Consider the following 25,240-nt stretch of genomic DNA (forward strand, 5'->3'; position numbering starts at 1 on the left):
TCGTTCTGCCTGGCCGTTTGAGGCCGGCTTGAACGGTGCCTTTCTAACATGGTTAATTCCATTGCCTGCCATGAAGTCCTGGAATTCAGTGCTTGTGAAGCACCGGCCATTGTCGCTGACCAAGATGTCAGGTAGACCGTGGGCGGCGAACATTGCCCGTAGACTTTCTACCGTGGCAGAGGATGTGCTTGAATTTAAAAGGTCACACTCGATCCATTTGGAGTAGGCGTCTACTACAACCAAAAACATTTTCCCCATGAAAGGATCTGCGTAGTCCACATGGATGCATGACCAAGGCTTGGCGGGCCATGGCCAGGGGCTAAGGGGGGCTTCCCTGGGCGCATGGCCCAGCTGGGCACACGTGTTGCACCTGCGAACACAAAGTTCCAGATCTGCGTCTATCCCTGGCCACCAAACGTGTGACCTGGCAATTGCTTTCATCGTGATAATGCCCGGGTGCCCATTGTGGAGTTCTCTGATGAACACCTCTCTGCCCATCTGGGGCATGACTACTCGGTTTCCCCACAGTAGGCAATCGGCCTGAATCGAGAGTTCATCCTTGCGCCTGTGAAATGGTTTAAATTCCTCAGGGCATGCCCTGTACGTGGCTGCCCAGTCCCCATTCAGGACACATTTCTTGACTAGAGACAATAGCAAGTCTCTATTTGTCCAGACTTTAATCTGACGGGCTGTCACGGGTGAGCCTTCGCTTCCGAAAGCTTCAACAGCCATGACCATCTCAGCAGCATGCTCGGTAGCCCCCTCAGTGGTGGCTAGTGGGAGCCTGCTGAGTGCATCGGCGCAGTTTTCGGTGCCCGGTTTGTGCCGAATTGTGTAGTCATAGGCAGCTAACGTGAGTGCCCACCTCTGTATGCGGGCCGATGCGTTTGCATTTATGGCCTTGTAATCGTCACATATCCTGACCGACCCATCCGCTTTGAGCACCGGCACAATCGGGCTCCACACCTCCAGCATGAGTTGCGGTTTGAAACAAAAGGTCCCTTGCCAGTCGATCGTCCCTGCCTGCCCCTATTATTGTCCTTGAGTGCACCATTAACAGGTGTTGATGGCCCCATTACTGGCCGCATTGTCCCTTGCAATGGCGTGAATCACTGTTCAGCTTGCCATTGTCTCTGTCGAACTCCCCCTCTGGGTTCGACTACATGTTGGGGCATGCCTGACTGCCCTTGTCTGCCTGGAGAACTGTGTGCTGCTTTAACAATGTTGAATCTCTGTCCCAACCATTCCTTAACACAGTACCTCTCGTCTGTTCTGCTAGTGGCCATGCTCGCGTGGTTTAAATCCCAGTTTCTTGTCGCCATTGATACGTCCTTACTACACAGTATAAATGCACACGAGGCCCATGCTTGAGAGAAGGTCAGTCTGTGACCTGTCCTTTATTCCTTAGCACTCAAGTGATGAAGGTGGGTGGAGCTTCCCCTTTTATATCTGAAGGTCCAGGTTAGGAGTGTCTCCCACCTCGTGGTCAATGTTCTCACGGTGTCCAACTTAGGTCAGTTTATACATGGGTTACAATGCTGGTTGAATACATGACAAATACGATCATGGCTGATCTGATCATAGACTCAGCTCCACTTCCCCGCCCACTCCCCATGACCCCTTATTCACTTATTGGTTAAGAAAAGGTTAGAGATGTAACAGGTTTTTAAGCAAGTGTAGGGGCACGGAAAGGGGGGAGGGGAGGAAGGATCAAAAGGGAAGGTCTGTGATAGGGTGGAAGACAGAAGAACATAAGAACATAATAAATAGGAGCAGGATTAGGCCATTTGGCCCCCCGAGCCTGCTCCATCATTCAATAAGATCCTGGCTGATCTTCGACCTCAACTCCACTTTCCTGCACTATCCCCATATCCCTTGATTCCATTAATATCTAAATATCTATCAATCCCTGTCTTGAATATACTCAAACACTGAGCATCCACAGCCCTCTGGGGTAGAGAATTCCAAAGATTCTCCACCCTCTGAGTGAAGAAGTTTCTTCTCATCTCAGTCCTCGATGGCCGGCAATTTCCCCCGCGGGGCGTAAAGGGGTCACCACGGGGTCAACAAGGGGTCTGCGCGCACGGCGGTGACGTCATCGCTTCGCAGGGCACCGCCCGGGACGGAAATTATGGTGGGCGGCTCTGGGCCGTGTTTGCCCGCAGGCATCCCGGGGGACAATTCCGGGCGAGTCGCTTACGTCACCCACCCCCCATGGGCGAACAGCCCTTATCGCCCCGTGATTCTATAGCTCACCATCCCCTTCTCAAGGGCAATTGGGGACGGGCAATAGATGCCGGCCATGCCAGCGATGCCCACATTCCATGCATGAATCAGAAAAAAATATTGAGGCCATATAATGAAGGCAAATGGCCTTCATAGCGAGAGGAATTGCGTATAGGAGCAGTTGTACAGGGCCTTCGTGAGGGCACACCTTGAATATTGTGTACATTTTTGGTCTCCTAATCTGAGGACATTCTTGCTATTGAGGGAGTGCAGCGAAGGTTCACCAGACTGATTCCTGGGATGGCAGGACCGACATATGAAGAAAGACTGGGCTTGTATTCACTGTGTAGTGTCTCTGCACCTTGTTACAAACTCACACGAGGCATGGATATATCAGACACGGTCACTCTGTGACCTTCACTTTATTTCCAGGACTGAAGAGTCTTGATCCTGGGTGGGACCTCCCCTTTTATACCTGGAAGCCCAGGTGAGGAGCTCACTCCCTGTGGTCAGGGTGTGCATTACAAGGGTACAGGAACAGTATGCATGAGTTACAGTTACATACTTATAGTCATTGCAAGATGGTGAAATACATGACATCACCTCCCCCCTTCGGTCTTTTAGTTTCAGAGGTTCAGTCTATCGGGTGGTCGGCGCTCTCTCGTGGAGCGCCGCAGTTGTGACTCTGGTGGCTGAGCCTCGGCACGTGTCTCTGTCACTTGAGGTGATTCCGGCCTGTCCGGGCTGGCCGCAGGGACTGCGAATGCTGAGGGCTGTCTTTGTTGCTCGTCCACTGGCAGTGGTGTGGGTGCTATCTCATGCTCTTCTTCAGGTTCCTCCATGTCTGTACTGAACCTTGTCTTTACTTGGTCCAAGTGTTTGCGGCATATTTGCCCATTGTTTAGTCTGACAATCATGATCCTGTTTCCTTCTTTGCCAATTACGGTACCCTCAAGCCATTTGGGTCCCAAAGCATGGTTAAGAACAAATACCGGGTCATCTATTTCTTTACACCTCCCCCTTGAGCCTCGATCATGGAGTTCGGTTTGGGACTGGCGCTTGCCCTCAACAATGTCTGCCAGGGCTGGGTGAATGAGGGACAGCCGTGTCTTGAGTGTGCGTTTCATGAGGAGTTCCGCTGGCGGGACTCCCGTGAGCAAGTGCGGGCGGGACCTGTAGGCCAGCAGGAGGCGCGATAGGCGGTGTTGAAGGTAGGGTCCTTGGATGCATAGCATGCCCTGCTTTATGACCTGGACCGCCCGTTCCAAGCTTGATCCCATTGCCCGACGTAAACTCCTGGAATTCATGGCTGGTAAAACACGGGCCATTATCGCTGACCAGGATGTTCGGCAAGCCGTGGGGCGCAAAATCTGTACGCAGACTCTCCACAGTGATGGATGTCGTGCACGAGTTCAATATGATGCACTCGATCCACTTCGAGTATGCATCGACAACGATCAGGAACATTTTCCCCATGAACGGGCCCGCATAGTCCACGTGAATACGTGACCACGGCCTGGTGGGCCAGGGCCACGGGCTGAGTGGGGCCTCCCTGGGGGCATTGCCCAGTTGGGCACACGTCGTGCACCTGTGAACCCAGTGTTCCAGGTCTGAGTCAATCCCTGGCCACCACACGAGTGACCGGGCAATGGCCTTCATTAATACGATACCAGGGTGCTCGCTGTGGAGTTCCCTGATGAACGTTTCCCTTCCTTTCTGGGGCATGACTACCTGGCTGCCCCGTAGCAGGCAGTCGGTTTGGACGGAGAGTTCATCCATCTGTCTCTGAAACGGCCTAACTTCCTCGGTGCACGTCCTGTGTGAGGGCGCCCAGTCCCCAGTCAGGACACATTTCTTTATCATGGATAGGAGGGGGTCCCTGTTGCTCCAGAGTCTGATCTGGAGGGCTGTGATGGGGGAGCCCACAGTGTCAAAAGCTTCAACGGCCATCATCTCGGTGCTCTGCTCCGATGCCCCCTCGGTGGTGGCCAGTGGGAGCCTGCTGAGCGCAAGTGCAATTTTCGGTGCCTGGCCGGTGCCGTATGGTGTAGTCATACGCAGCCAGCGTGAGGGCCCATCGCTGTATGCGAGCTGACGCATTGGCGTTGACAGTCTTGCTGTCAAACAACAGGGATGTTAACGGCTTGTGATCCGTCTCTAGCTCGAACCGTCTACCGAAAAGGTACTGGTGCATCTTTTTCACACCGTACACACACGCGAGTGCTTCCTTCTCGACCATGCTGTATCCACGCTCTGCCTGGGAGAGCGACCTGGAGGCGTAAGCCACCGGTTGGAGTCGACCGTCATCGTTGCCCTGCTGCAACACACATCCAACCCCATAGGATGATGCATCGCAGGTTTAAACCATTTTTTTACAGGGATCATACAAAGTCAACAGTTTGTTGGAACACAGCAGGTTCCTCGCCTTATTGAAAGCCTGTTCTTGACAATCCCCCCAAAACCATTCACAACCTTCACAGAGGAGCATGTGTAATGGCTCCAACAATGTGCTTAAGTTCGGCAGGAAGTTCCCAAAATAGTTCAAGAGTCCCAGTAATGATCGCAACTCCGATGTGTTGCCGGGCCTGGATGCCCGTTGTAGAATTTACCAATATCTCGCAAAGATTCCAGGTACCTTTCCCCTATAGAGGAGAAAATCCCTTTCTGGGTTTTTAAAATGAGTTTAAAGGGGCAGACGAAGCCTGCGGGGGGATAAAAGGGGATGTATTCATGGAGACCCCCCCCCCCACCAGTGTTTGGACTCATAGGAAAGGGAATTCAAAATGATTACAGAAGCTTGAGATCCCCTAAACATCTATGGGAAGGAGCATATCAATTTTAAGCTTCTACAACATTTTGGCTGAAAAAAAAGAGTTACCAAATACAGGAGGTGGGGCCAAATTCGTGTATTAAAGACCCCAGACTGTCTGGGGGAACTATTCACCCTCTAAGAGATAATCGAATTACCCAATCAAGCACAATGGAAATCATGGTCAAGAAACTGGACAATTCTAAAACAATGCAAAACCAGCGATAGCACATTCTCACACCCTAATCGAGTTACTGCTGACAAAGGAGACATTGGAAAATCAGTGGACAGTACAGTTTAAACAGAGCCCAAGAGATTTGATGGGAGATAATGGAGCCTTTTTTTGGAATATATCTATCCCCCAGTTTTACAAGGAAAGACCAGCAAGGAGCAGCACGCAGACTGGAACACAGACACAGACACAAGCAGCCGGAGGTGGGGAGTGAAGAAATGGAGTAGTGAAGGAAACTACTAGAACTCATCAAGAACTGACCGAGCACGAGGCCCACGAAATGGAAGGTTGTCAGCAACCAAATTGACAACCCGGGCCACCACAACCAGCGAAACGACCAACCAAAACCAACTCAGCAAAAACCGAAGAATCGACATTTGTTTCCACTCTACAATCTACTTCGGAACGACCAACGGGTGAGAAATTACCAAAAGGGACTAACTAAAATTATTCCTAACCAAAGAAAGTGGGTACTTAGCCCATACATCCAACATACATGCAACTTACCGCATCAACGGACGCACCCCAACCGAAGACTATGCAGTCCGAAGTCCTCTCCTCCGTCCGGGGTACGGCTCGCCTAGGAGGCCAAGTGCAGCGAACCCCGAAACCACGATTCACCGGCAACTGTCAAAAGGGATTGGTGAGCATAGCCCCTGAACCCCCAGAGCTATAACTTAGTTAGTTAGGGGAATTGGGGGAGGGAGGCTGGGATAACTTGTGTAAATGTATCTGCATTCGCCTTTTTACCCCATTGAGAGTTTAAGCTGTATTCTTTTCCCCACAGGCTGCAATTTGACATTTTATTCAATGTGTTGTACCCCTCAGTGTGTATTGGTCTGTGTGTGTTATTAAAGGTGTGCCTTTTACTTCTTTTTAAACACAATAAAGCCATACCTGCTTCCTACCTTGAAACCGATTGTCTGTCCAAGTCTGTCACAGTCCCTTTATAATTCCAGTGTCTAGAACCAAGGGTGTGGGAGCGATTCGGAACCGCTCATATAAGGTCAGAAGGGAAAGCTGACCCCCTGCAAACCACCCCTTACACATGGCGACCCAGATGGGACACTGGTACAAGGGACGTGATAAGAGAGAGACTGGTTTCTGGAAACGAAGCAAAATGGAAGAGGGGATTTCCTCGTATGTGTTTAAGAGGGTAAATGTGGCTAAGGAGTGGGTACTCGATCTATTGTATGCTGAGCGTCCAGAAGATGCTGCAGCTCAATGGACCAAGAGCAAGGACCATAAAAAGTCTATAGAGAAAGCCATTTGGCTAATTTACCTTCAGCAACAGATCCGGCTTCTAGATGAGGAGAATGAGAAATTAAAGGAAGTATTGAGGCAGGCAGAAGAGAGGTCCAGCGCAAGGGCCACAGTCGGGGAAAGGTTGTGGACAGAGGTGGGACAGTTAAAGGAAAGTAGAGAGCTCACTAAAGAAAGGCACAAAACCCAACTGGACCTTTTACAGTGTCAGATTATTGAAGCCAAGAATAGCGAACGGGCATTGCGGGAAGAGAATTCCTGCCTCGCCAAGCAAGTTAAAGAGTACGGGGAGAGGGTGAGAGACATTCAGGTAGCCTATAAGGTAGCCAGTGCCAGGGAATTTGAGGCAGGAGACCACGGCCCCTGCCAGCAGCAGATCCAAAGCTTGAACCTTTCTCTATCCCGGGCTAAAGGCATGGTGTGCCTGATAAACCCGGGTTTAGCCCAGGAACACCTGGTTGGGCAAGGAGAAACCCCTCAGTCACCGCCTGCAGCTCCCAGGAATGCCCGGGGCAGCAGGGGTGTCAGCCAGAGTGCGGGGCAGGCAAGGATTGCAAACTACCAACACCGGCAGCCCCGAGTTTTAACTCGGCTTGGCAGCAGGGGGAAGAGGGCGAGCCAATACAAGAAGGGCCGGAACCAGGGCCAATGCACCCGGTCCGGCAGCAGAAGTTTAGCCCGCCTGATGCCAATGGGGCAGCAGGACCCCTAGAAAGCAACTTCATAGTTCCCCACGACACCCAAAAACTGAGGGCTATGATAGGCCACCAAAGTAAGCTCACCCAACAGGGGGATCCCTTGGTACACTTCCTGGAAGTGGAACACACAGGGGATATTAACGGGTGCGATGATTCAGAGCAGGCTAAGCTGTTGCTCTTCTCGCTAGACATCAAGCTGTGCCATTCCCTCTCTGCAGACAGCAGAAAGGGGCGGAACACATACGTTATGGTTAAGGAGGAGGTTCTAGAGGCCACGGGTATGAACGACGGGAGTCCTTTCTCCCGAGTGGAGAAGACAGTGCAGCTCTATGGGGAGACTCCACAGGCTTTCGCCGACAGGTTGTGGCCGGTCTACGAAAGGGCCTGTAGTGGGGTTCTTGACCAGGCCCACCTGAACCCTAATGAGCTGGCTCACTGGCTCCACAGCCTGGTGGCAAACAGCCTACCTGGAGTAAAGGCAAAAGCCCAGGTCTGGTTCGATCCAAGAGATCCCAGAACCACCGAGGAGACAGTGGTCAGGCAGTTGACCCTGGCTTACCGAAACAGTAGAGGGACGGAGGAGCCCACCTCTAAAGGGAGGGTCCATGAGATTAAACCCAGCCAAGGCAAGAGAGAGTGGCATCAGGAAGGTGGGAACACTTCCCACAAAGGGGGTGAGTATTTTGGGTGTGGGAAAAGTGGGCACTGGAGGAAGGATTGTAGGCACCCCTGGAAAGAGACTAAGGGAAAGGCCACTCCAGCCCCAGCCCATAAGGCCGGGGCAGGAACACCCGACACATATGAGACACTCGTAGCCGCCCTATAGACACTCAAACGGACAGGGAGCAGTAGCTATCGCAACCGGTGCAGTGGCCGGTACGGTAAAACCCTCTGCTCCAACCCACCCAGATGCATGACTAAGGCCAGTGAAGCCTGTGTACCTGTGTTCCCTAGAGTACGATGCCTGGAAGAGACCATGCGTTACGATTGAGGTGGAGAAAGTGAAAGGGACCTACCTGGTAGATACTGGTGCTTCCAGCACCCTTGTATATGCAGATAACCCAGCTACCTCACCTCTATCGAACGGGGTCCCGTACAGTCTACTGGGGTTCACAGGCACTGAGCAAACTGGTTCGTTTTCCATCCCGCTCACCATTCAGTTAGGGACACTCAAAACCAAATGGAAGTGTGTCCTGATGAAATGGGAGCAGAAGGGAAAAGGGATCCTGGGAGCTGATTTTATCATTGGCCACCAGATCCTAGTGGATCTCAGGAACCACTGTCTATGGGGAGCCATAGTGACTGACAGGGAAGGTGAGGTGGCGGTGATCCCAGAAAAAGGGGCAAAGGGAACATTGTGTACCTTGAAGCCAAAGGAGGGTTACGACTTGGAATTACTGGTCAGTAACACCCCAGTGGAGTACCAGGCATATGTACGGGCACACCTTGCAGCATTTGCCACCCACAAACATGACTGTGGTAGGGTAACGGGGGTGGAAGTTAGTATAGTAGGGGACCCCATGACCCGATCACAAAAGCAATATAACTTCCCCAGGGAGGCAGAGACAGACCTGACAACGGCGCTGGGATCACTGGGATCACTGGTAGAGCAAGAGGTGTTAAGACCGATAGCAACCCATGTGAACTCTCCACTGTGGCCGGTTAAGAAACCGGACAACTCATGGAGGGCCAAATACTAAATAAGAATATCCCTGCCTGTGCACCCACTGTAGCCGTAGCGGATCTCATAGGGAGTATTCCAGCATCCGCGACCACTTTCACAGTGCTGGACATTTCAAATGGGTTCTGGTCCATTCCTTTAAAACGGGAGGACCAGTACAAGTTCTCCTTTACCTTTAAGGGCCAACAATACATGTGGAACTGTCTTCCCCAAGGCTTCCACAATAGTCCCAGCATTTTTCACCAATGCATGGCGAACTGTTTAAAGGGCTTTAGCAGACCCCAGCAGTTGGTGCAGTATGTGGATGACCTGCTCCTGTTCACCGATCAGGGGGAGGAGCATGGCCCACTGCTGGCTGAGCTGCTGGAGCTGCTAAAAGAAGAAGGGTTTAAAGTAAATCCCAAGAAGGCACAGATCGGCCAGAAGGAAGTCAAATTCCTGGGGCTGACTGTGCGCGCTGGGGTAAGGGCCATAGACAAGGCTAGAAGGGAGGCAGTACAGGAGTTACCAGCCCCCAACACAGTGACAGGGGTAAGATCCTTTCTAGGACTCACCGGGTACTGCAGAGACTTCATTGAGGATTATGCAGCCACCGCAGCCCTTCTGCTCAGGCTCCGACACAAGGGTGTAGAGTGGGACTGGGATGAGGGTTGCGAGGCAGCATTTAAACAGCTTTAGAAGGACTTGCAGACCACACCAGCCTTGGGAGCGATAGATGTAGGAAAGGAGTTTTTCCTGGAGGTGGCAGCCAGCGGGGACAGTTTAAGTTCAGTGCTGCTTCAAGAGCGGCACGGCCAGTTTGAGGCCGGTGGTTTACTCCTCCAGGATCCTCACAGATGTGGAAAAGGGGTACTCCAACTGTGAGAGACACCTCCTAGCCACACATTGGGCAGTGAAAAGATCCTTGATCTTCACGGGAGGGTCTCCTCTAACACTCCTAACCCACCACACACCTACTCAGATGCTCCTAGATGGGAGGATTAAGGACGGGACGGTGAGCAGTGCCCGCATTGCTCGCTGGACCCTGCTCCTCTCCCAGATGGACCTCAGAGTAGAAGGCCCCCGCGAGCCAAGGCTCGCAGCCAACCTAATCTATCCAGGGAAAGCCCACAGGTGCTCCATAGAAGGAGTATGGGAGGTAAACATTGGCCTTCGGGCGGGGTTACACCCTACAGGCCGGGACATCTACATGGATGGGTCCAGCACGGTATCTGCTGCCGAACGACTCACTGGGTGCGGAGTCTATGACCCAAGGGTAGGTATTGCCCTGGCAATCAAGCTCCCCAGCACCATGAGTGCCCAGCATGCTGAACTGTCCGCCATAATGTACGTGGTGACCCATCCCGAGGAATTCCCTACCCCGTACATGATTTGCTCGGACAGTATGTTCACCTGCAATTCATGTACGGAGTACCTGGCTATCTGGTCCCGTCGCGGATACACGTCCGCTGACGGGAGACCCCTAGTAATCAAGCCCCTGCTGGAGAAAATCATGACAGCAGTGGGGGAAGAGGGAAAGGTCTACATTCATAAGGTGAAGGCCCATTCAAAAACCAAACCCCGTGCAGAGGGAAACCAATAGGCTGACAAACTGGCCAAAGAAGGTGCCCGCACGGGAAAGTTCTGGGACCCCTATGACACCGGCCGCATAGCAGCGGTCAAGAATAAGAACAGGGCAGCAGAGAGTACAGGGATAGCTTTGGCCCCGGACTTAAAAACAGTTCAGGCACAGGACCCGATCCTGAAAGCAGTCCTGAATGCGCTAGCTAGAGGAGAGAGAGTAGAAGGTCTGTACGGCACAGCAGCCATTACCGTTAAGGAAGACATGCTGTTTAAAGAGGGACAATGGGTCGTGCCACAGCAGCACCAGAGGGAATTCCTAAAACTGGCCCATGAGGGTCCAGGAGCGGGACACCCCGGGCCTGAGACCACCTGGCAACGGGTGGATCAGGCAGGATGGTGGCCGGGACTCAGGGAGGACGTCCGCGAGTTCTGTGCGAACTGCCTGGTGTGTGCTGCGAACAACCCTGACCCCCAGAAAAGGAGGGTGTCCCTAGGACACGTCAGGAGGGTAGAGGGACCATGGCAGTTAATCCAAATTGACTACATCGGGCCCCTATCCACTGCCCAGGGAGGCTACAAATACTGCCTAGTCCTGGTGGACGTGTTCTCAAAATGGGTTGAAGCCTTCCCCTGCCGAACAGCCACCGCACTAGGGACAGCTAAGATTCTAGTGAGGGAAATGTTCTCCCGGCGGGGACTCCCACAGTATGTGGAGTCGGACCAGGGGAGCCATTTCACCGGGCAGGTAATGCAGGCAACCCTTAAGGTGCTCTGCATTGAGGGGAAATGGCACGTTGCCCACAATCCACAGTCATCCTATTGTGGAGCGTTCAAACCGCACCATTAAAGAAAGGCTGCGGAAGGAAACGGGAGACTCACCCCAAAAGTGGGTGGAGGTCTTACCATTGGTTCTAATGGGGATCCGAGCTAGCCAGTCAAAAAGCACTGGGTATTTCCCATACGAGCTCATGACTGGCCGGATCATGCGGACCCCCACCCATGTCCTAGCCCCGGTGCTCACAAAAGGTCAGCTCAGAGAGGTGAACCGGGACCGGTTTGTCAGGAACCTGTTTGAACACCTCAAACAGATTCACTGGCAGGCTGCTAGTAACATGGGCAGACAGCATCAGGGGAACCGATTGCTGCTAGAACCCAGCAAACACCACGAATGGGAGATAGGGGACCAGGTCATGGTGAGGAACTATGCTCGGGTCGGGGTTTTTGAAGCATTATATATGGGGCCATACAGCATTGTGGACAAGGCAAGCCCGATGGTCTATGCCATAAAGCTGCCCCGCCGTACTAAGTGGTTCCACATCAACCAGTGCAAGTTGTACAACCCAGGTTCAGCCAAGCACAGAGGACAGCCGGGAGGGCTGAACCGTCCTCAGGACAGGGACCCTCTGTTGGCCGCCCCCGACGGTGGAGGGCCCACAGGCAATGTGGCAGGCTCAGAAACCGTGCCTATAGGGGCGGTGAACTGCACTACTGGAGGGGCTATCTCACCCATCGTTTGGGATTCGGACGCACCCCCAATAACCCAAGCCCTGAGAAGGACCCTCTGTACACCACGGCCAAAGATACCGTGGTCACCGGCATCTGAACCTCAGCGATTCTACCCTTGGAGAAGGGCAGCCCGACAGGAAAGGCCGAAGGTCAGAAGTACAGAGGCCGCTCAGAGTAGGGACCACCAGCCAGCCGCCTCCAGCGGTGAGGGTCTCACAGGAGCAGTAGCAACGAGCTGTCCCAGAGACAAGGGTCTCCAGCTCACCAGCTGCGGGGAAACCCTAGCATCCAGGCGGCTATCAGGCCGCACAAGGCATGGGCCTGACAGGGACTAACCAGGCCACCCGGAGACGGGTGGCGGTTGTACATAGCTCTAATTTTAGTTTAAGGATATTTTAAGGTTTAGTTTAGAATTGAGGGTAATATTGCAGTCATGTTTATGTGATTATTTTGAGTTTGTCTTGTGTGTCATCCAGCCTGAGAGCAGTTCTCAAGGGCAGGATCCAGACATTACCAGGAGACCAATTGATGTTGTTTAATTTTAATCTATGTTTTTTTTCCTTCTTCAATGTGGTTGTACGTTGCCTATATGCTGGTGAATATAATGTAACTGAAATGAAATGTAACTGTGCTGAAATGCAATTGTCGTGCATCTATGGATATGTTGCATAAGTGTAATGCATTTTGGGTATTACTTTAGCTAATTTATGGGGAAGGTTATCTCTTGGGAGTCAGGAACTTTGCTCACCTCGAAGAATGATACCATAAGTGATATGGTATCACAGGGGGGAATGTAGAATTTACCAATATCTCGCAAAGATTCCAGGTACCTTTCCCCTACAGAGGAGAAGAATCCCTTTCTGGGCTTTTAAAATTAGTTTAAAGGGGCAGACGAAGCCTGCGGGGGATAAAAGGGGATGCATTCATGGAGACCTCCCCCCCCCCCAGTGTTTGGACTCATAGGAAAGGGAATTCAAAATGATTACAGAAGCTTGAGATCCCCTAAACATCTATGGGAAGGAGCATATCAATTTTAAGATTCTACAACATTTTGGCTGAAAAAAAAGAGTTACCAAATACAGGAGGTGGGGCCAAATTCGTGTATTAAAGACCCCAGACTGTCTGGGGGAACTATTCACCCTCTAAGAGATAATTGAATTACCCAATCAAGCACAATGGAAATCATGGTCAAGAAACTGGACAATTCTAAAACAATGCAAAACCAGTGATAGCACATTCTCACACCCTAATCGAGTTACTGCTGACAAAGGAGACATTTGAAAATCAGTGGACAGAACAGTTCAAACAGAGCCCAAGAGATTCGATGGGAGATAACGGAGCCTTTTTTTGGAATATATCTATCCCCCAGTTTTTACAAGGAAAGACCAGCAAGGAGCAGCACGCAGACTAGCAGAACACAGAAAGCAGGACACAGACTCGAACAGCAGAACACAGACTCAAAGACAGACAGACACAAGCAGCCGGAGATGGGGAGTGAAGAAATGGAGCAGTGACGGAAACTACTAGAACTCATCAAGGACTGACTAAGCACGAGGCCCATGAAACGAAAGGTTGTCAGCAACCAAATTGACAACCCGGGCCACCACAACCAGCGAAACGACCAACCAAAACCAACTCAGCAAAAACCGAAGAATCGACATTTATTTCCACTCTACAATCTACTTCGGAACGACCAACGGGTGAGAAATTACCAAAAGGGACTAACTAAAATTATTCCTAACCAAAGAAAGTGGGTACTTACCCCATACATCCAAAACGCAACTTAGCGCATCAACGGACGCACCCCAACCGAAGACTACGCAGTCCGAAGTCCTCTCCTCCATCCAGGGTACGGCTCGCCTAGAAGGCCAAGTGCAGCGAACCCCGAAACCGTGATTCACCGGCAACTGTCTAAAGGGATTGGTGAGCATAGCCCCTGAACCCTCAGAGCTATAACTTAGTTAGTTCGGGGAATTGGGGGAGGGAGGCTGGGATAACTTGTTTAAATGTATCTGCATTCTCCTCTTTACCCCATTTAGAGTTTAAGCTGTATTCTTTTCCCCACAGGCTGTAATTTGACATTTTATTCAATGTGTTGTACCCCTCAGTGTGTATTGGTCTGTGTGTGTGTTATTAAAGGTGTGCCTTTTACTTCTTTTTAAACACAATAAAGCCATACCTGCTTCCTACCTTGAAACCGATTGTCTGTCCAAGTCTGTCACAGTCCCTTCATAATTCCAGTGTCTAGAACCAAGGGTGTGGGAGCGATTCGGAACCGCTCATATAAGGTCAGAAGGGAAAGCTGACCCCCTGCAAACCATCCCTTACACCGGCAAATCGCCTTAATTTTAGATTCACTGGGCCGGATCCCGTCTGCGGCAACCCTCCTGCCCAGGAACTCGACCTCGGGGGCCAAAAACACGCACTTGGCCTTTTTCAGCCGCAGGCCTACCTGTTCCAATCGGCGTAGCATCTCCTCCAGGTTGCGGAGGTGTTCCTCAGTGTCTTGACCTGTTATAAGGATGTCGTCTTGGAACACGATCATTCCAGGGATGGACTTGAGCAAGCTTTCCATGTTTCACTGAAAGATAGCTGCTGCCGAACGAATGCCAAACGGGCACCTATTGTAGACAAATAATCCCTTGTGTGTCGTGATGGTGGTCAGAAACTTGGATTCTTCAGCCAGTTCCTGAGTCAAGTAGGCTGAAGTGAGGTCCAGTTTCGTGAACAGCTTACCACCTGCCAGCACGGCAAAAAGGTCCTCCACTCTCGGGAACGGGTATTGGTCTTGCAGCGACACTCGGTTGATGGTGGCTTTGTTGTCGCCACAAATCCTGACCGAGCCATCTGCTTTGAGGATGGGAACGATGGGACTTGCCCAGTCGCTGAATTCAGCGGCCGAAATTATGCCCTCTCTGAGCAGCCTGTCCAGTTCACTTTCAATTTTCTCACGCATCACGTACGGCACCGCTCTGGCTTTGTGGTGCACTGGTCTGGCGTCCGGAGTGATGTGTATCACTACTTTGGTGCCCTTGAACGTTCCGACACCGGATTGAAAGAGTGACTCGAATTTTTGCAATACTTGCGAGCATGAACTTCGCTCCACGGATGAAACGCCATGCACCTCCCCCCATTTCCAATTCATCTCAGCGAGCCAATTTCTCCCCAAAAGCGCGGGGCCATTTCCCGGGACGACCCAGAGTGGCAGCCGGTTCTGTGATCCATTATGTGTTACCACCAAGTTTGCACTGCCCAGCACTGGGATGATCTCTTTGGTGTATGGAGGTAGCTGTGTCTCAATGCGTTCCAATTTGGGCCTGCTAGCTCTGTGTGGCCATAGTCTCTCAAATTGTTAGACGCCCATGAGTGACTGGCTAGCTCCGGTATCCAGCTCCATGTGCACCGGGATGCCATTCAGTAAGACTTTCATCATCATTGGTGGAATTTTGGTGTATGAGCTGTGGATGTCGGCCACATGAACTCTCTGAACTTCAGCATCCATGGTTGTTCCCCAGGCCTCATCCTGCATTGCGGACCCCTCGTCTGGTTCCTCTGTCTCGCAGACTAGCCTCGCTACTGCCTTTTTGCACATCCTGGCCAGGTGTCCCTTGACATTACAAATCCTACAGGTGTAACGTTGGGACCTGCAGATTTTTGCAGTGTGTCTGCCCCCACATCTCCAACATGAGCTGAGATTGCTGCTAACAAAAGGGCTATTCCCAGGCATTCCTCTCTGATGGCCCTTTTGGCTGTTTCTAAGCACTCTGATGGAGGGTGTTAATTGTCCCATCACAGGATGCATTGTTCCTCGTGATGGCGTGAATTGCCAAACCCCTTTCCATTGTCCCTGTTGCAGGCCCACCCCGAAGCTACTGGAACTAATTGCTGCCTGGACGATGTCGAATTGCCCTTGCCTGCCTGCCTGGACGATGTCGAATTGCCCTTGCCTGCCTGTGGGGTTCTGTGTCATTTTTATAACATTGATTCCCTGGTTCAACGCAACTTTAAAACCAGGGCTGTGTGCGTAAATTAGCTTGGTCTCCTCTTCCCCTGTCTGAGCTATCAACGCCGCCCCTTATAAAGTCAAATCCTTAGTCTTTATGAGCTTCCTGAAAATGCCAGCATGATTAATGCCCCCAATGAAAAAGTCCCTTTACATCTCCCCCCTGCAGGCATCGGAGAACTTACAGAGACTGGCCAAGCGCCACAGTTCTGCCACAAAGTCTGAGATGTTTTGACCCTCCCGATGCCGGTGAGAGTAGAACCGGTGCCGGGCCATGTGTACGCTACTTGCCGGCTTGAGATGCTCACTGATCAGCTGGCTGAGCTCTTCGAAGGACTTGTCCGCTGGCTTTTAGGGTGCGAGCAGGTCTTTCATCAGCGCATACATCTGTGGACCACAGCTGGTCAGTAGATGCGCCCTCCACTTGTCAGCCGCTGCCTCTTCCAGCCAGTCCTTTGTGACAAAGCTCTGCTGGAGTCTTTCCACAAAGTCGTTCCAGTCCTCACCCACACAGTAACGTTCCTCTGTGCTGCCGGTGGCCATTCTCATGGTTCGGTGATTCCCATTTCTCGTTGCCATATGTCGTGTCTTTGCACCTTACTACAAACTCACACGAGGCATGGATATATCAGACACAGTAACTCTGTGACCTCCACTTTATTTCCAGGACTGAAGAGTGCTGATCCTGGGTGGGACCTCCCCTTTTATACCTGGAAGCCGAGGTGAGGAGCTCACTCCCTGTGGTCAGGGTGTGCATTACAAGGGTACAGGTACAATATGCATGAGTTACAGTTACATACTTATAGTCATTGCAAGATGGTGAAATACATGACACACTGGAATTTAGAAGAATGAGAGGGGATCTCAGAGAAACGTTTAAAATTCTGGCCGGTTTAGACAGGTTAGATGCAGGAAGAATATTTCCAATGTTGGGGAAGTCCAGAACCAGGTGTCACAGTCTAAGGATAAGGGGTAAGCCATTTAGGACTGAGATGAGGAGAAACTTCTTCACTCAGAGAATTGTGAACCTGTGGAATTCTCTGCCACAGAAAGTTGTTGAGGCCAATTCACTAAATATATTCAAAAGGGAATTAGATGTGCCCCTTACGGCTAAAGGGATCAAGGGGTATGGAGAGAAAGCAGGAATGGAGTACTGAGGTGAATGATCAGCCATGATCTTATTGAATGGTGGTGCAGGCTCGAAGGGCCGAATGGCCTGCTCCTGCACCTATTTTCTATGTTTCTATGTTTCTATGTTCTCTTCACTTTGTCGGTGGTGACATCTTGTGGGGCAGCAGGTGTCCTATCTGTTCCATTACAAACCTTTGCAAATGCTTTATGAAAGGAAAACATTCCCTTAATGAATACTGAAGTAAGGCTCTGTGTTGGGAGATTATCTTTGTGAGCCCTGGGTAAAGAAAGAGAGATAACAATCAGAAGACCATTCCGGTCATTTTCCCGCTAACTTGCAGCTTCTCTTGCAGATCTAACTTGACAGATCTTCCCATTCACCTCAGTTAGCGAAAAGCAAACGCAACAAATGTGAAAGAAAAGTGAATAAAATGATAAAGTAATTTCAAACTGAAGGGCTTGATCCTCCAGTCAGAACCCAGCTGGCCCTGTGATAATACTCTGCCGTCTAGTGGTGACTGTGAGAACAACAACAACAACTTGTATTTATATAGCGCCTTTAACGTACTGAAATGTCCCAAGGCGCTTCACAGGAGTATAATGAGATAAAAATTTGACACCGAGCTGCAAAAGTAGAAATTAGCGCAGAAAGCTTGGTCAAAGAGATCGGTTTTAAGGAGCAATGTGAAGGCGGAAAGAGAGTTCGAGAGGCAGAGAGGTTTAGGCAGGTAGTTCCAGAGCTTGGGGCCCAACAAACAGAAAGCACGGCCACCAAAGGTTGAGTGATTATAATCAGGGATGCTCAAGAGGGCAGAATTAGAGGAGCGCAGACATCTCGGGGGGTTGTGGAGCTGGAGGAGATTACAGAGATAGGGAGGGGCGAGGCCGTGGAGGGATTTGAAAATAAGGATGAGAATTTTGAAATCGAGGCGTTGCTTAACCGGGAACCAATATAGGTCACCGAGCACAGGGGTGATGGGTGAGCGGGACTTGGTGCGAGTTAGGACACGGGCAGCCGAGTTTTGGATCATCTCTAGTTTACGTAGGGTAGAATGTTTGAGGCCTAGTCAAGTCTTGAGGTAACAAAGGCATGGATGAGGGCTTCAGCAGCGGATGAGCTGAGGCAAGGGCGGAGATGGGCGATGTTATGGAGGTGGAAATAGGCGATCTTAGTTATGCTGCGCATATGTGATTGAAAGCTAATTTCAGGGTCAAATATGACAGCAAGGTTGTGAACAGTCTGGTTCAGCCTCAAACAGGAGTTGGGGAGAGGGATGGAGTCAGTGACTAGGGAACGGATGTTGTTTGTGGCGAGGACCGAAAACGATGGCTTCGGTATTCCCAATATTCAATAAACAATCCTGTAGTGTCTATAATAAAAACAGAAAATGCTGGAAATCTCAGCAGGCCAGGCAGCATCTGTGGAGAGAGAAGCAAAGTTAACTTTTCAGGTCGCTGACCTTTTGTCAGAACTTGAAAAGAACATAAGAGCACAAGAAATAGGAGCAGGAGTCGGCCATTTGGCCCCTCGAGCCTGCTCCACCATTCAATAAGATCATGGCTGATCTTCCCCCTCAACTCCATTTTCCTGCACAATCCCCATATCAATTGAATCCCTTAATATTAAAAATCTATCGATATCTATCTTGAATATACTCAACAACTGAGCCTCCACAGCCCTCTAGTAGTTGAGTTTCACTTGTATATGATCTTGTCTGAGTTCCTCCTACTCCCTGGACTAATATGGAGTGTTTGGTTCGTGGTAAATTTAAATGTGTTGTTGGCACTGATGCTCCAGTGTCTACCAAAATACCTCGCTGCCGGCCCCCTAACAGCGCTGTTATGTACATACGGCGATTGGTCCTTCCTCAGGGGGCTGATGCTACCTATTTCTCCATCAACGACTTTACCAACTGCAGCAGTTGCTCCTTATTCAAGGTTTCAACAGGGGGCTGTCTCATCAATTGGTGCAGACCTGCCCTGTGGCCCTTGCCCTTCACTGCCTCCTCCCTGTGCCCAGCAGCCCTTTGCCTCCTGTCCCATTTTAGTACAGTTTCTGCACTCTGGGCGGCGATGTCCTGGTTTATTGCAGTTAAAACTCTGTCTACGGCTCCCACATATTCTTTTCTAGCTTTGGGCTGTGTTGGTTGTCTACTTCAGTGGCCCGTCATAAGAATATAAGAACATAAGAAATAGGAGCAGGAGTAGGCCATTTGGCCCCTCGAGCCTGCTCCGCCATTCAATAAGATCATGATCTGATCATGGGCTCAGCTCCACTTCCCTGCCCGTTCCCCATAACCCTTTACTCCCTTATCGCTCAAAAATCTGTCTATCTCCACCTTAAATATATTCAATGACCCAGCCTCCACAGCTCTCTGGGGCAGAGAATTCCACAGATTTACAACCCTCTGAGAGAAGAAATTCCTCCTCATCTCAGTTTTAAATGGGCGGCCCCTTATTCTAAGACTATGTCCCCTAGTTTTAGTTTTCCCTATGAGTGGAAACATCCTCTCTGCATCCACCTTGTCGAGCCCCCTCATTATCTTATTTGAGTCGATAAGATCGCCTCTCATTCTTCCGAACTCCCATGTGTATAGGCCCAACCTACTCAACCTTTCCTCAGAAGTCAACCCCCCTCATCTCCGCAGCAACTTCAACTTGTTGCCGGGGGAGAATGGTGCATATGTCGTCCGGATTCCGTCCGGTCCTGTTGCCACTGGGGGGGGACAGCATTTGGTTGGGCAGGTTCTCCTGGGATGAATTCAGATTTAATAGGAGCTAGTGAGAATGGTTTGCCATGGGGCGGGGCGGGCGGGGTGCATCCCACCCGTGATCCCTGTTATTATCTGCTGCCTCTTTTCCTAAATCTCCCCAGTCTATGGATCCGCCATCGTTGTTATCGTTGCCTGTCATGCCTGGTGCTGTCGGCACCGTCGGTGACTGTGATACCATCGCACTTGCGGCATGGTTGCTTAACGTTTGCTCACGCTCTTTTTGCGACCGCCTCGATAACCTTTTTCATACTTTGCTCCAGTTACCATCATGCATTCCTTTTCTTCGTTATGTTTCTTCTCGTCTTCCCACCACTTATTTTGCTCGGCGGGAATTGCACTGCGATCCCATTTATTTTTCAACATCTTTACTATCATCTGTTTATTGCTATCGGCTAAAGACTTGGTCAGGGATCCCTCGGGTCCCCACTCCAAGTCCTCATCTCTCGTGGTTATATGCTGTCAGCGGTATCGCTCCTTTCAAACTTCTCCTGAGCGAGACGGATACTTGCAACTGATACCAATTGCAAGGGGGATAGAGTATAAAAGCAGGGAAGTCCTGCTACAACTGTGCAGGGTGTTGGTGAGACCACACCTGGAGTACTGCGTGCAGTTTTGGTCTCCATATTTAAGGAAGGATATACTTGCATTGGAGGGAGTTCAGAGAAGGTTCACGAGGTTGATTCCAGGGATGAGGGGGTTGACTTATGAGGATAGGTTGAGTAGGTTGGGCCTATACACATTGGAGTTCAGAAGAATGAGAGGTGATCTTATCAAAACATATAAGATAATGAGGGGGCTCGACAAGGTGGATGCAGAGAGGATATTTCCACTCATAGGAGAAACTAAAACTAGGGGACATAGTCTCAGAATAAGGGCCCACCCATTTAAAACTGAGATGAAGAGGAATTTCTTCTCTCAGAGGGTTGTAAATCTGTGGACTTCTCTGCCCCAGAGAGCTGTGGAAGCTGGGTCATTGAATATATTGAAGGCGGAGATCAACAGATTGTTGAGCGATAAGAGAATAAAGGGTGATGGGGAACGGGCAGGAAAGTGGAGCTGAGTCCATGATCAGATCAGCCATGATCTTATTATGAAACTCTGCCCCCTAGTTCTAGATTCCCCCATGAGGAGAAACATCCTCTCTGCATCTACCTTGTCAAGCCCCCTCAGAATCTTATAAATTTCAATACGATCACCTCTCATTCTTCTAAACTCCAATGAGTACAGGCCCAACCTATTCAACCTTTCTTCAAAAGACAACCCCTTCATCTCAGGAATCAACCTTGTGAACCTTCTCTAAACTAACTCAATTGCAAGTAATTAAATAAGGAGACCAAAACTATACGCAGTACTCCAGATGTGGCCTCACCAACGCCCTGTACATTGGAGAGACGGGAGGAGCTGGGGTTGTTCGTCTTAGAGCAAAGAAGGAGAAAGGAGAAGGAGAGACTTAAAAGAAGTTTGAAAAATTATGAGGGGATTTGATCGAGTAAATAGGGAGACACTGTTTTCACTGGCAGGAGGGTCAGTAACCAAAGGACACAGATTTAAAGTGATTCGCAAAAGAACCAGAGTGGGAGGTGAGGAGAATATTTTTAACACAGCGAGTTGTTGTGATCTGGAATGCGCTGCCTGAAAGGGCGGTGAAAGCAGATTCAATAGTAACTTTCAAAAGGAATAAAAACAGAAAATGCTGGGAAGGAAATTGGATATCTACTTCAAAAGGAAAAATGTTCAGGGCTATGGGGATGGGATTAAGTGGATAGCTCTTTCAAAATAGGCCAAACCTCCTCCTTCTGTCCTGTAAGATTCCATGAAGAGATGAGAAGCACGAAAGACAAGCTTGAAATTGCGGATGAGCCTTGTAAAGTAAATATTCTGAATGATTCCGCACATAAGCATGATAAAATCATAAAAATTTATAGCACGGAAGGAGGCCATTTCGGCCCATCGTGTCCGCTCCGGCCGACCAAGAGCTACCCAGCCTAATCCCACTTTCCAGCTCTTGGTCCGTAGCCCTGTAGGTTACGGCATTTCAAGTGCACAACCAAGTGCTTTTTAAATGTGGTAAAGGTTTCTGCCTCTACCACTCTTTCAGGCAGTGAGTTCCAGACCCCCACCATCCTCTGGGAGAAGAAATTTCCCCTCATATCCCCTCGAAACCTTCTACCAATAACTTTGAATTTATGCATTCTCTGCTAAGGGAAATAGGCCCCATTCCATCCACTCTATATAGGCCTTCATAATTCTGTACACCTCAATGAGGTCTCCGTTCAGCCTCCTCTGTTCCAATGATAACAAATCCAGAGGATTCTTGACAGATCGCAAGTTCCAGGTTTATGTGCGTGGACAGTGCTTGCCTAAACCCAGAGCATGTGGGGCCCCAACGGACATGTGCGCATGTCCTACGCATCCATAGTGGCTGTGGAATCAGCTCCAATGTTGAGTCCGGAAAGCTGTAAAGTGTAATTGAAAGATAAGATGCTGTTGCTCGAGCTTACATTGAGCTTCATTGGAACATCATAAGAGGCCGAGAACAGAGAGGTCAGAGTGGGAGTGGAGCGGAGAATTAAAATGACAGGCGACCGGAAGCTCAGGGTCACACTTACGGACTGAACGGAGGTGTTCCATGAAGCGGTCACCCAATCCATGCTTGGTCTTCCTGGTGTAAAGGAGACCGCACCGTGAGCAGTGAATACAATATACTAAATTGCAAGACTGACTTTTAGATTGGTTTAATTGGCAGCGAACCACGAAGTAGCTGTTTGGTGTTTAAGTAAATTAATTTAAGGGTTAAGTCATGGCAGTTGAGCTCGGACCCGTGTCATGCTCCTTCTGTGCAATGTGGGAAGTCAGGGACGCTTCCAGTGACCCTGGCTACTATGTGTGTGGGAAGTGTGTCCAGCTGCAGCTCCTGACAGACCGCATGACGGCACTGGAGCTGCGGATGGACTCACTCTGGAGCATGCGCGATGCTGAGAATGTTGTGGATAGCACATTTCGTAAGTTGGTCACACCGCAGGTAAGGGTAAGGAATCCAGAGACGTGGCTCCAGGATGATCAGGGCTGGGAACTCAACATCCATGGGTATTCAACATTCAGGAAGGATAGAATAAAAGGAAAAGGAGGTCAGGTAGCATTGCTGTTTAAAGAGGAGATTAATGCAATAGTTAGGAAGGACATTAGCTTGGATGATGTGGAATCTATATGGGTAGAGCTGCAGAACACCAAAGGGCAAAAAACGTTAGTGGGAGTTGTGTACAGACCTCCAAACAGTAGTAGTGATGTTGGCGAGGGCATCAAACAGGAAATTAGGGGTGCATGCAATAAAGGTGCAGCAGTTATAATGGGTGACTTTAATATGCATATAGATTGGGCTAACCAAACTGGAAGCAATACGGTGGAGGAGGATTTCCTGGAGTGCATAAGGGATGGTTTTCTAGATCAATATGTCGAGGAACTAACTAGGGGAGAGGCCATCTTAGACTGGGTGTTGTACAATGAGAGAGGATTAATTAGCAATCTCGTTGTGTGAAGCCCCTTGGGAAAGAGTGACCATAATATAGTGGAATTCTGCATTAGGATGGAGAATGAAACGGTTAATTCAGAGACCATGGTCCAGAACTTAAAGAAGGGTAACTTTGAAGGTATGAGGCGTGAATTGGCTAGGATAGATTGGCGAATGATACTTAAGGGGTTGACTGTGGATGGGCAATGGCAGACATTTAGAGACCGCATGGATGAACTACAACAATTGTACATCCCTGTCTGGCATAAAAATAAAAAAGGGAAGGTGGCTCAACCGTGGCTATCAAGGGAAATCAGGGATAGTATTAAAGCCAAGGAAGTGGCATACAAATTGGCCAGAAATAGCAGCGAACCCGGGGACTGGGAGAAATTTAGAACTCAGCAGAGGAGGACAAAGGGTTTGATTAGGGCAGGGAAAATAGAGTACGAGAGAAAGCTTGCAGGAAACATTAAGACAGACTGCAAAGGCTTCTATAGATATGGAAAGAGAAAAAGGTTAGTAAAGACAAACGTAATTCCTCTGCAGTCAGAATCAGGGGAAGTCATAACGGGGAACAAAGAAATGGCAGACCAATTGAACAAGTACCTTGGTTCGGTATTCACTAAGGAGGACACAAACAACCTTCCGGATATAAAAGTGGTCAGAGGGTCTAGTAAGAAAGAGGAACTGAGGGAAATCCTTATTAGTCGGGAAATTGTGTTGGGGAAATTGATGGGATTGAAGGCCGATAAATCCCCAGGGCCTGATGGACTGCATCCCAGAGTACTAAAGGAGATGGCCTTGGAAATAGCGGACGCATTGACAGCTATTTTCCAAAATTCCATAGACTCTGGATCAGTTCCTATGGAGTGGAGGGTAGCCAATGTAACCCCACTTTTTAAAAAAGGAGGGAGAGAGAAAACGGAATTATAGACCGGTCAGCCTGACATCAGTAGTGGGTAAAATGTTGGAATCAATTATTAAGGATGTCATAGCAGCGCATTTTGTAAGAGGTGACATGATAGGTCCAAGTCAGCTTGGATTTGTGAAAGGGAAATCATGCTTGACAACTCTTCTGGAATTTTTTGAGGATGTTTCCAGTAGAGTGGACAAGGGAGAACCAGTTGATGTGGTGTATTTGGACTTTCAGAAGGCTTTCGACAAGGTCCCACACAAGAGATTAATGTGCAAAGTTAAAGCACATGGGATTGGGGGTAGTGTGCTGACGTGGATTGAGAACTGGTTGTCAGACAGGAAGCAAAGAGTAGGAGTAAATGGGTACTTTTCAGAATGGCAGGCAGTGACTAGTGGGGTACTGCCAGGTTTTGTGCTGAGGCCCCAGCTGTTTACATTGTACTTTAATGATTTAGATGAGGGGATTAAATGTAGTATCTCCAAATTTGCGGATGACACTAAGTTGGGTGGCAGTGTGAGCTGCGAGGAGGATGCTATGAGGCTGCAGAGCGACTTGGATAGGTTAGGTGAGTGGGCAATGCATGGCAGATGAAGTATAATGTGGATAAATGTGAGGTTATCCACTTTGGTGGTAAAAACAGAGAGACAGACTATTATCTGAATGGTGACAGATTAGGAAAAGGGGAGGTGCAACGAGACCTGGGTGTCATGGTACATTAGTCATTGAAGGTTGGCATGCAGGTACAGCAGGCGGTTAAGAAAGCAAATGGCATGTTGGCCTTCATAGCGAGGGAATTTAAGTACAGGGGCAGGGAGGTGTTACTACAGTTGTACAGGGCCTGGAGTATTGTGGACAGTTTTGATCTCCTAACTTGAGGAAGGACATTCTTGCTATTGAGGGAGTGCAGCGAAGATTCACCAGATTGATTCC

This window comes from Pristiophorus japonicus, chromosome 2 (genome assembly GCF_044704955.1).
Source record: "Pristiophorus japonicus isolate sPriJap1 chromosome 2, sPriJap1.hap1, whole genome shotgun sequence".
NCBI lineage: Eukaryota > Metazoa > Chordata > Chondrichthyes > Pristiophoridae > Pristiophorus > Pristiophorus japonicus.